Consider the following 12,081-nt stretch of genomic DNA (forward strand, 5'->3'; position numbering starts at 1 on the left):
AAAAGTTCTTGTCTGTATATTGCAAGGTAAATAAATGAGTGAGGAGGGAATATTCTCAGAAATCTGTGTTAGCTCTCAGCTTACCTGACTCAGGAGCATCAGTCCTCAGTGAGAGAGGCAGAATCATGTGTCCTTTGATCGACAGGGAAAGAGAGGCTCAGAGAGGTTCAATAACTTGCCCAAGGTCACACTGCTAGAAGGCACAGAGTCTGGACTCAGAAGTTAGGTATGCCTGAATCCAAAACCTGTGTCCTGTCATATCTTGGTTCTCAGAGAGTTTGGTCTTCTCCAAGCTTTTCTGACTCCAAAGTACCTCCGTTAGCTTAGGTCAGTGCACCATCATTTTGAAAGGCAAGGTTTTTTCTCGTTATCTAGCCAGCATCTTACCTGCAACAATTCAGACTAACCAAACGTCCCAAATTAGAAGCAAGAAACTCCCTCACAATCAAGAGCCTCGTGTTCTAAAGAGAGGTATCAATTCTCCTCTATATTCTCCCCCAGGTAATTCCAGAAATTTCCCAGTATGTGCAAATGAGAATATCTTCCTCCCGGGAATTTCTGTGTGTGCAACCTCCCTTCTCTTTATCAGCCTTTGCAATCAGCAGCAACCTAGCCTGGACCCAGCTTTCTAAGGCTGCCCCAGGAAAAGATGTGGTTTTCACAATGGGTGCCCTGACAGTGCGTTACGCCACAGGCCAGCCTTCCCTTCAGAAAGACCCAAGAAGGAGCGTCAGACCCAGGGCATCTTTAAGAGACTCACTTTATGTTTTAAAACATTTTATTTTGTATTGGGGCATAGCAGATTAGGGCTTCCCTGGTGGCTCAGATGGTAAAGAATCTGCCTGAAATGTGGGAGACCCAGGTTCAATCTCTGGGTCAGGAAGATACCCTGGGGAAGGGAATGGCACCCCACTCCAGTATTCTTGTCTGGAGAATTCCATGGATAGAGGAGCCTGGTGGGCTACAGTCCATGGGGTCCCTGAGTAGGACACAGCTGAGCAACTAACACTTTCACTTACTTTTTTCTTAGCAAATTAACAATGTTCTGATAGTTTCAGGTGAGGGAAAGGGACTCAGCCATACATATACATGTATCCATTGTCCCCAAACTCCCTTCCCATCCAGGCTGCCACACAGCATTGAGCAGAGTTCCGTGAGCTATACAGAAGGCCCTTGTTGGTTATCCGTCTTAAACACGGCAGTGTGTACACGTCCACCCCAAACTCCCTGACTATTCCTTGTCCCCCACTACCCCCTCAGGAACCATAAGTTCACTCTCTAGTGTTGGTTGCTCAGTCGTGTCCAAGTCTTTGCGACCCCACAGACTACAACCCACAAGGCTCTTCTGTCCATGGAATTCTTCAGGCAAGAATACTGGAGCAGGTTACCATTCCCTCCTCCAAGTCTGTGAGTAACAGACTCCCTCCAGAACATCAGCAATGACCCCAGGGGTGGGGTAGAGGGCCTGTCCCACAGGAAACAGACACCCAGAGGTGCCACCGGGCCCTGGCCAGGGCTGTTCATGCTGAATCAGCCTCTTGATCCCATGCCCTGTCACTTTTCATCACGAGTCTAATATATTAGTGCTTCTCTCTGCCAATCAATCAGAGCCCGTGCATATGGCCGCTGTCAGCAGTCCTCCGCAAGCGGAACTCCATACAGACACCCAGGTCTGTCAGCTCCCTCAGCAATCCTTGCAGCCATGCTGGGTCCTGCCGGCTTCCCTCTCAATGTATCATCTTGGTTACAGCCAAGAGGAGAATACAAGAATCACAATCTGGGGCCATTTCGCTGCCTTGAGGGACTGCGAAATTCTAGCAGCCACACCAACAATCATGACATAATTATTATTAAATGGTAATAGTAGCCGTCACTATTATCAGAGCCAGCACCACTGGTGAACACAACCTGTGTGTGCCAGGCGCTTGACTAAAATAATTTGCGGGGCTGATGAATCATCAAACTGACCCTGCAACGTAGGAATCGTTATTTCCAAATGGGGAGAATGAGGCTTAGAGAGTTAGTTAAGTAAGGCATGGAGCCAGACTGTGACAGATCTGAGATTTGAAGCTGGACAGTCTGATTCTGAAATCCTAAACCATCGCTCTGTGTTACCTCCTTCCTGCCAAGTGTCTCGTCAAGGTCCCTCTGCTAGGCCCGTGGACACCCAGCGTGACTCTCAGTGCTGAGCAGAAGAGATGAGCCCAGGACTCTGCAAGAAACTGCTTGAGTCTGCAACTTACTCTTTGGGCCTCAGTATTCCTACCTGTAAAATAGGGATAATAACGTTTGTGGCAAAGAGTTAACGCAACAATGTCTGCAAAAGCAATCCTCCCCGTGCCCAGGGGAACAGAAAGAGCTTCCTACAAACGACAGCTCTTAGGGAACTGGGGATGATAAAGAAAAAAAGTTTTGAAAATTTACATCCATATTCCCATTTCTGAGTTTTCAAAGACTGACAGGAAAGGAACATCTTAAAGAAAGACAGACCCAGTGAAGAGCAAGGTGATGGCAAAAGTTGATCTATTATGCAGCCAAAGGTCTAATTTTGCTCTCAGGAAAAATGAAAGAGGAACTGATTCAGCTAGCGACGGACGGTTCAGTAGAGTGAGCCATGCACTGCACTCGGAGTGTTATCAGAGCAGCGTGAGCGTGAGGGGGCAACGCCCCAAAATTGCCTGCAGCCAGACCGGTGTACTCTCTGTACTCTCTCCAAAACCAGCTCAGAGCATGAGCCCCGAGACAGGGGTCCAAGGGCTCCGAGGAGAGAGAGGACAAACAAGAGCCAGGCGACACCAGTGTGGACCCCAGTGCAGGCCACTCGTACACATGGAGAACAAACTGTGGTGATGGAAACGGGTGTCCTGCCTTCTTTCCGGGCCCCTGACAGACTTGGCATCACCGAGCTAGGCAGCAAGGTGCCCCCCTCCGCCGTGTTGAGGCCTGCCCCTAGGCCACAGGTGGGAGTGGTACCAAGACCACAGGAGCGGAGCTGAGAACCAAGGTCACCTCCGAAACTGACTGAGCCCCCTTGTTAACTGTGGCCAAAAGGCCCCCGATCACCACTAACAGGCTTGCTGACTCCAAATCAGGCAAAGATTGCCCACTCCAGTAAACAACCTATAGCACCCCCAACCAATCAGCTGATACCAACCTTCTAGCAGGAATGCTGCCTCGGGGCTACAAAAAGTGGCTACTAACCCACGAGAACTGTCGACTCTCCCTGGCCCACTGTGCTCGCACTGCCCACATTGTCTCTGCCCTTTGTTCTTAATAAACTCCCTCCCTTCTTAAATGTTCTGTGTCTGGAAATTCTTTTCCAACTCAGGCTTGGACTGCCTAAACACACCACACGCACACGACGAGGCAGCAGCAGAGGCAGCGTTCGCACAGGGACGGATGGACCCACAGGCTAGGGATTGAGACCATTCGCTGAGAAATCCTGAGTGGGTCCCTTACCCGCTGCGGGGCCCTGAGGCACAACCTCTAAACCCGCATACACCTCACTCTGTCTGCAAAGTGGGGGCATGAAACGGTCCAACAGGACCACCCGTCATCCCGACTGGAGAAGGAAACGGCAACCCACTCCAGCACTCTCGCCTGGAGAATCCCCGTGGACCGAGGAGCCTGGCCGGCTACAGTCCATGGGGTCGCAAAGGTTCGGGCACAACTGCGCGCACGCACACATCATCCCCATATCCAGCATCTGCTTTGTGCTGAGCACCCCGCTAGATGCCGGGGACACCAGGATGTCTGAGCCACCGGACTTCACCTTCCAGTCAAGTAAGAGAAAGACAGTAAACAGAGCCACTGCAGGACATCCAAAGCCGCCCCCTGGGAAGATGGCAAGGAAGGGAATCCACACAGGGAAAGACATGGTCTCCCTAAGCAAGAAGACTCTTGACTTGACTGGGGAGTGAACAAGGTGAGCCGTGGGACCGAGCACAGGAGGAAGGTGATCACAAGCCAGGAAAACATGGCTCAACATATGGCCACACAGGCAGAGTGCTCAGCAGAGCTCCTATTGTCCAGGAGGTGTTTGAACTACATAAACTTTATTATCATCACAGCTGCTCTAACAGGCACTGACAGAGTCCCAAGCTTGCAGATAAAGAGAGACAGGTTTGAGGGGTCAAATGTGAGAGGAAAGTTGAACTGTCTAGACATCCAAATGCTCCAGCCAAACCTTATTACCATCTTCCAAGGCTAGCAGAGCTTCCCAGGTGGTGCGGTTGCTAAAGAACCTGCCTGCCAATGCAGGAGACGCAAGAGATGCAGGTTCAATCCCTGGGTCAGGAAGATTCCCTGGAGGAGGAAATGGCAACCCACTCCAATATTCTTGCCTGGAGAATCCCATGGACAGAGGAGCCTGGTGGGCTACAGTCCACGAGGTTGCAAAGAGTACACACGCAGTAACACGAAGGCTAGCAGAGCCTCCAAAGATGGGCAATCAGAGGGGGACTCAGAGCTTTCCGGAAGCTATTCTCGTCTTCCTGTCAAAATCCATGATCACACTCACTCATGGGAGAAAAATATCGCCATACTCTGAAAAGGAACCTTCCGGAATTCATGATCAAAAAACAGGGATCTGTGTGCAGGAGAGATGCTAGCCAAACCACTGGGAAGAGTGCGTGTGGGTGCTGGGGTGGGAGACGGGATGCTGCTTCTTTGAAGGGCCACCTAGGGAGAGAGCTAGGAAGATAACGCACAGAGATACCCGCCAGTGGACCAGCCACACACAATGGATATCACTGAGAAACCTGAGATCCTTTTTCCCTATACATGAATCCCCCGTCCTGAATGAAAGACTTTGTTCTAAGCCCCTAAAGGAGGAAAGGGGGCAGCGGGGAGTTAATTTCTCAGATGCTGTAGGGCTTACCCATCAGTGCTGGGAAGTCCACAGACTGAATTCAGTTAAGGAGGTGAATCGGAACTTTGAGAACAAAAGCTGGCTGGCCAAGAAGGCACACTTCTGTATTTACTGTCCTGAAAAATATCTGACAGTGTTTCCCACAACATTTAAGCCAAAAATGTATCATGGTATGTTGCTGCATTAAACCTTCTAATGGGGGACTTCCCTGGTGGTCCAGTGGCTAAGACTCCGTGCTCCCAGTGCAAGGGGCTCAGGTTCAAGCCCTGGTCAGGGAGCTGGATCCCACGTGTTGCAACTAAGACCCAGCACAGCCAAATAAATAACAAACAAACAAACAAACAAACAAACTCTTCCACTGGCTTAAATGGAATAAAAGCTAAAGTCCTTATCAGGTCTCAGGAGCCTCTATGACCCAACTTCACCAATACAGTTGTGTCTGTTTCAGCCTCAGGGCCTTTGCACTTGCCATTCCCTCTTTCTTAATTGCTCTTCACTCTAGAAGGAATGCTCCTTCCGATCACTGTGTATTTCAAATGCTTTGAATAGTGCTTGGCGTGTATTAGGTTCTCAATAAATACTTGATCCATATCAACGGTTTTTTCCAGTAGTCATGTATGGATGTAATAGTTGGACCATAAAGAAGGCTGAGCACCCCAAAGAATTGATGCTTTCGAATTGTGGTGCTAGAGAATACTCTTGAGAGTCCCTTGGACAGCAAGGAGGTCAAACCAGTCCATCCTAAAGGAAATCAATCCTGAATATTCATTGGAAGGACTGATGCTGAAGCTGAAGCTCCAATACTCTGGCCACCTCATGCAAAGAGCAGACTCACTGGAAAAGACCCTGATGCTGGGAAAGATGGAAGGCAGGAGGAGAAGGGGGCCACAGAGGATGAGATGGTTGGATGGCATCACCGACTCAATGGACATGAGTTTGAGCAAACTCTGGGAGATGATTAAGGACAGGGAAGCCTGGCATGCTGCATTCCATGGGGTCACAAAGGGTCATATATGACTTACTGACTGAACAACCACGACATATCAACTGCTGCTTTTCACCTAGATCTCAGCTCAAATCTCTCCTCCCTGGAAAGCCCTTCCAAGTCACTCTTTATCATACTGTCACATCATAATTTTTTTAACCCTCGTCCTTATTCTCATAAAAATGTATTTCCATCCCTTGCTTATTGTCTGGCTCTCCCCAAAACCAGAGAAGCTCCACAAAAGCAAGGTTTTCGTTGGCCCTGTTTCCTGAGCAGAACATCTAACATGTGGTATGTTCTAGATACATATTGATTATGTAAGGTACTCCTTCCCCCAATACAGATACACTTATCCACAGTAGCAAGCATGCGTCACCCACGTCTGTTGTGTCTTGTGACGATGACAGACCAACAATAATGATGGTGTTCAGAGCAACTCCAGATATAACACATGAGTATGGTTGTCTCTCCTTATAAATCCATGGGTCATTGGGAAGGATTGAGGGAGGGAGAAGAAGGAGACGACAGAGTATGAGATGGGTGGGTGGCATCACCAATTCAACGGACATGAGTTTGAGTGAACTCTGGAAGACAGTGAAGGACACTATCCTTCACCAAAGTGCTGCACTCCATGGCGTCACGAGTCGGACGTGACTCAGCAACTGAACAACATTTTCATGAAGAACCTCCAGCCCCAGCAACCTAGTCTGACCACGTTCTCTGCTGAAGTCGTCTGAAGGTGCTGGGTACCCCCTCGTGTTGAAGCTCCCTCACTGTTTATTCTTTAATTAAAGTTTTAATATTTACACTGGTGCCTCGAGGCAGTATTTTAAATAACGGGAGGAAGGCAACAGAGAGAGCATCAGACCTTCTTTCAGAACATCATCTCCAAGTCTAAGGTCTTTGGCACAACCAAGATTCATCTCGGGCAACATGGGGGAAGGAAATGTGACAAGTGACCACCTTTTGGGAAGTCATCTGGTATTCATCTGTGGAGTGTGCTTACTGCGTGGCTCCCATGCTGGGTGGGAAAAGCGAGATGAGCTGCCCTGTGTCCTTCAGAGCAAATGTACTCAGACTTCAACAGTCTTCACACACGCCACTGGAAATCCACTGCCTCCCCAAAGTATTTTCTATGTCAGGTCCGATTTCCCTCTTGGAATGTGTTCATTACTCCACACCGCAGCTTAAAGGATGCAAACAAAATGGTCTAATTTTGGGAAAGGTGAAATGTCAGACATATGTATACAGGGCAGAACCAATTTTCTAAATGCAAAAAGAAAAAAAAAAACTCATCTGAAAGGAATTTTATAAAATAAAATGATTTGGTATGGCTTGTTCTGAAAAGGCTAAATTTGCTTTAAAAAAAAAAAAAAAAGTCATCAGAGACATAAGGATGTCGAAGAGGCCTATCCTCAGCCATTAGAGAAGTAGGTAAAAAAATAGCATCAATTATCATGAAGAGAAAAATAGGGCAGAGTGGGTGAATTCCAGGAGGAGAAATCTGCTCAGACCCACGTTTTGGCTCGTTTCTGAGTGGAAAACTCTGGGACCGTGGGGTGACGTTAAAGACAGCGCGTGCTTAGGAAAGGAACTTTCACAGGATGGCACTTTCATCCCAGGAGGCCGAGGAGAAGCGGGCTTTTCTGCTGATTGAAGAAGAAAAACTTAATTTCAGGGTTTAGGTGCCTGTTGAGATGTTGTCAGATGCTCCCAACCCACCTCTTAGCCAGTGGGCGGCATGTCGCTGATTCCTCCTTAGAACATGAGGAGAGGTCAGGCTTGGAGAGAATGAGGTTCTGTCGAGAAATCTCCCTTTATGATTAACCTCCTTTTCTGCTTCCATTGGAGCTGTTGTTTAAGAGGAAGTACATGTATGTAAGGGAGGCTGCCAGCCTTCTGTATCCCACCAGGTGTCATAAGACTCACAACAGAGAGCCATCTATTTGATAAAAATAAGGAAGATTGACGTTGTCTAGGCACTTGCCCGTGTGCCAGACCCTGCTCCGTGCTTATCGCTTTCTTTAATTCTCCCCTAGACCCTCGGAGGCCACCACCACCACTGAGACTTTCATCTGGCAGGTGAATAAACTAAAACACAGAGAGGTGAAGCCATTTGCCCAAGGTCACACAGCAAGCAGGTGTCAGAACCAGGGCCTGGCACTCCTCTCAAGCCTTATCTCTGGATGCTAATGGTGCCCTCGAAAATTGTGAAGGATGAGGCCAGCCTCTTCCTAATCCAACTCAGTCATGAGTTAACATAAGGGAAATCCAGTGGATTCCTTTAGATCCTAGCGCTTTCCAGATGAGCTCAGAGAGCAAGGCCTGGAGTCAGTCCCAAAGTTTGCCTTGAAGTCCCCGTCAGAGCCACCTTTACCCTTCGTGGGCCTAGGTCCTTGCCTGTGACAAAAAAAGACCTAGCCAAAAATAAAACTGCCCATAGCTCCAGCCAGGCCCTCTGTGGTCACTTAAAAATTGAAAGGATCCAGGCCCTCACATCTCTTTTATTTTTCCCTTTGTAACAAAGATAAATGTGAAACGGAGGGTGGATGAACTAGGACAGGGGCAGGGAGCCATCACCGGCTGGGGCGTGTCTTAAGCTTGACTGAGAAGGCCAGGCTTTTTGTGGGTTTGTTGTTTTTCTTTTTAATAATAAACGTATGTACAATCAGTATTATTATAAGAGAACACTCCACTCACGTGCATCACATTTTGGCTCAAACAAAGCGATTCCAGGACACCTCCACTACTTCTTTTCCAAGTTCAACTAAGACCCCGGGTAGGGTACCAGTTCAGTTCTCTGGACTGCCAGGCTCGGATTTACAAGCACTTGAGCAACCCCGCCCCACAAGCCCCGAGTCCCGCAGAAGCACCTTCTTGGCCCTTGCCCGGGCAGAAGCAGAAAGCAGAAGCCCCCTGTTTCCTAGAGGCAGTGAATGGAGTTGGCGGCTCGCTCCGCGGCCAGGGCTCCGCGGCCAGGGCGGGTCGGGTCTTCCCCGCCCTTTCCGCGTGGGCAACTTCCGGGCTGGCCTGGTCTCTGGGAGCTAAGACCTTGAAGGCTCCCGGACCATCTCGACCACCTGGCTCCCCGCGAAGCAGCGAGATGGGAGCAGAGACTCGTCAGCCCTCCCCTGACCTCTAACCCTGGAGAGTTGGGAAACTGGGGCTGACAAGGGGCGACCCTGGCCTTCACGAACTGCTCCTGGGTTTCCTCCCCAGAGTGAAGGTGCCCTATGCCACCAAAGGAACCAAGGGGCTCAGCCAGAGTTTCCAAGTCCTGAATTCCCAGGCTGGCGCCCCCTTCCCCTCCCCATCACCCAGGGTCGAAGGCAGAGACATTTTGGGGCGTCCCTCCCGGTGCCCATGAACACACACTCTCACTCCAGCGCAGCGACCCTCTACTTCCCCACCTCCCAGAACGGATTCGGCGCTTCCAAACGCCCTCCCAGGCCACCAAGTGCCTCCTCCCCCAGACCTCTCGAAGGGCGGTGAAGAGACAGCGCCCCGGGGCGCACCAAGTGCACGCTTGCCGCCGGCCAGAAAACCTAAGCAAAGTGCGCAGGCAGATTCCCGCTGCTCGCTGCACCTGCACTCGCTCCCAGGAGGACGGCCGGGGCAGCCGGGGCGCTCCGGAGAGGCGCTTCGAGGCGAGCAAGGGCGTCCGTCTGGAAGGACGCGGGGGCCGGAGGGGTCCAGATCTCAGATCCCCGGGAAGACGTGCCGGGAAATCTCTCCAACGCACTGAGAAAGTTCCAAGTCTAGCGCGCCCAGCCTGGCCCAGGGAGGAAGCCCGTGCTCGCAGAGCCAGCTCTCCCCTCTGTGGGACCCTCTGGTCAGCTTGGGGGGGGCGGGGGACACGGAGGCGGTGGCTCCGCCCGGACTTACCTAGAACTCCTGCCGCGCCCGGCTCCGGTCGCCTTCCGCTCGGCCCCAGACCCTCCGATGTCCCCGCGTTCTCGGCCCCCTCAGCCACACTCACCATGAGCTGGAGGCGGCGAAAGGGGGTGCGGGCTTCTTCCACGCCGGCCGCAACTTTGCTTGCAGGTCAGCCCCGCCCTGGCGCCCCTGCCTGGGCGGCAGGCTGGGCGCAGCTGCGCGCGGCGCGGGTCACGACCGCTGGGCCGAAGCGGCCACTACCAGGCGTGCGGAGCGCCAGGTCCCCCAGTCCCGGGGCGCGCAGTCCGCTCCTCCGCGCTCCGCCCGGGAGGAAGCTCGGAGTTCTCGCGCTCCGGACGCAGGGGCGGGGCGCGCGGCAGTCCCCCTCCAGATGCGGGGTGCCCCGCTGGCTCCTTTCTCCTCCCCTGCCCCGGAGTCGTGCGCGTGGGTCTGGCCGCGGCCGCCGCCTCCGCCGACCGCGGGCTGGCAGAGCGCCCCCGCCCCGGCGCGGGGGCCGCCGGGGGCCGGGGTGAAGCGAGAGGGATTCCCCTCGGCGAGTTCGGGCTTCCCCACCCGGCGCGGACCCCGTTCTCCGTCCGCCGCGGCTGCCGCCGAGGCTGGAGCACCACTTCTGGGCAGCGTAGCCTGTGCCACCCGCTCCGGCTAGAGGAGGCGGTGGCGGCGCGGCTCGCACAGGGACTGGAAAGGAGGTGACCTTCAAACCCCGCGCTCGGGGAGACCGCGAGGAGGGCTGGGGTGACGGAGGGGAGCGGTGTGCACCGGGCTGGCCCGCGAGAGCGCCGGCAGGCGGGCGGCGGAGAGTCAAGAGGAGAGCTTCAAATAAAAATATGGATTAGGAAATAAACAAAGGAGGGCGAGAGAGCGAGCGAGAAAAATGTGTGCATGTGTGTGTGCGTGCGTGTCTGTGTGCGTGTGTGTGTGTGTGTGTGTGAGCGCGCGACAGGCGCCGAGCGGCTGCGGAGCCAAAAATAAGCCAGAGCGCAAGGGAGCGCCCCCTCCCCCGTCCCCTCGCCGGCACCGCCGCGGCGGTCAAGCTTGCAGCCCCGGATTCCAGCGGCCGGTGGAGACGCGTGCTACCCAGGGCCTCAGCCTCCTGGGGTGAAGGGGTGAGAATTGGAAGTGGGGTCGTGAGCCCGGGTCTTTGGCATCCCCGAGTCCTGGTCCCAAAGTGGACTTACAGCACCAGCGCCCCTCTCCACCCCTGCCTATCAGGGAGAGTGGAAGAATCCCCTAGAGAAATGCTAAGTGGAGGAGGTGTCTTGCCCCAATCGCTTCTGGTCTAGGAAATTTTGAGGCCAGGGAGAGACGGAGCCATATCCGAGATGCATAAATTTATCCAGGCCCCACCGACACCAGGCAAGGGTGTGCGCTGGCCTGAGCCACCCCTCCTTGGCCTCTTAACTGGCCCCTAGTCCTGCTCTAGAGGGGTCGTCCAGAGATTACTCTCTCAGCAGTTGCCTGTCCCAAGCCCTGGGACACCTCCGTAAATCCCACCACTCAGTGAGCACTCACTACCACCACATCCTATCTGAAGTATTGACACCGAACTTTCTCAACAACTAAATGAAGTAGATGCTGTAGCTTTGTCCATTTCACAGACCAGAAAACAGGCTTAGAGAGGTTAAGGCAGCAGCCATATTTGAGTCATATTCTTTCCTGAGCCCGACCCTGGACTCACAGAGCCAGAAATTCAGATTTTTGTTTTTTGATAAACACCTAAAATGGTGATCAAATTATACAGGAAAGTTAGAAGTCCACAAAGTTATAGTTTGCCCAAGGTCACAGAACTGGCAAGAACCCCAGCATTTAGGCAAGACCTACTTTCATGGGGTGGACCACTGCACCACACTGCCTTCTGAGGGGCAGATGGGATTGGGTTAATCCAGGTTCCAGCCTTGAACACCCACTTTGAGGCTCACCGTTCATCTTCCTGCTCTATCCTTTGATTATTTTTGCACTTGAACCATGGCTCCTCTTCCAAGTAGAACTAACTGTAAGATCCAAAAGCAAGGACCATGTTACATGCATTGCTTTGTATCATGTATATTTCCTAAGTGCCTACCACATAGTAGACTTGTCAGAGTTACCCTGCAATCCTGTCTGGCTAGGATTTCTTCCAACATTAGAATAAAATAAAGAAAGGGAGCTTCTACCTACAACTGAATTAAAAAAAAAAAAAGCAACAAAAATAACTTTGCAAAATCCAGAAAGACATCATCCTCACTGCCCCAGTAGGTGATTTTGTGATTCTGGTTGGCTTTACTATATTTGTCCTGAGGACTCTCTTTGATGAGAATGTATCTGTATGTAAACAACTTTTTTTTTTCTT

The 12,081-nt window shown here is 51.9% G+C and overlaps 1 protein-coding gene across 2 annotated transcripts in view; it reads right to left on the reverse strand.

Annotated features, from left to right (window-relative positions):
• Positions 1–12,081, reverse strand: part of RBFOX1 (RNA binding fox-1 homolog 1) — a 2,446,597-nt gene that overhangs the window by 1,701,624 nt on the left and 732,892 nt on the right. The window contains exon 1 of one of the 2 annotated variants that reach the window (XM_086375894.1): positions 9,741–9,889. The exons of the other annotated variant lie outside the window; for it this stretch is intronic. The gene's annotated coding sequence lies outside the window, so the exon portion shown is untranslated. Of the gene's footprint in view, positions 1–9,740; positions 9,890–12,081 lie in introns of those variants that run through there. 2 annotated transcript variants of the gene reach the window in all.

This window comes from Bos grunniens, chromosome 25 (genome assembly GCF_055505025.1).
Source record: "Bos grunniens cultivar Pamir isolate PY7600 chromosome 25, Bosgru_T2T1.0, whole genome shotgun sequence".
NCBI lineage: Eukaryota > Metazoa > Chordata > Mammalia > Artiodactyla > Bovidae > Bos > Bos grunniens.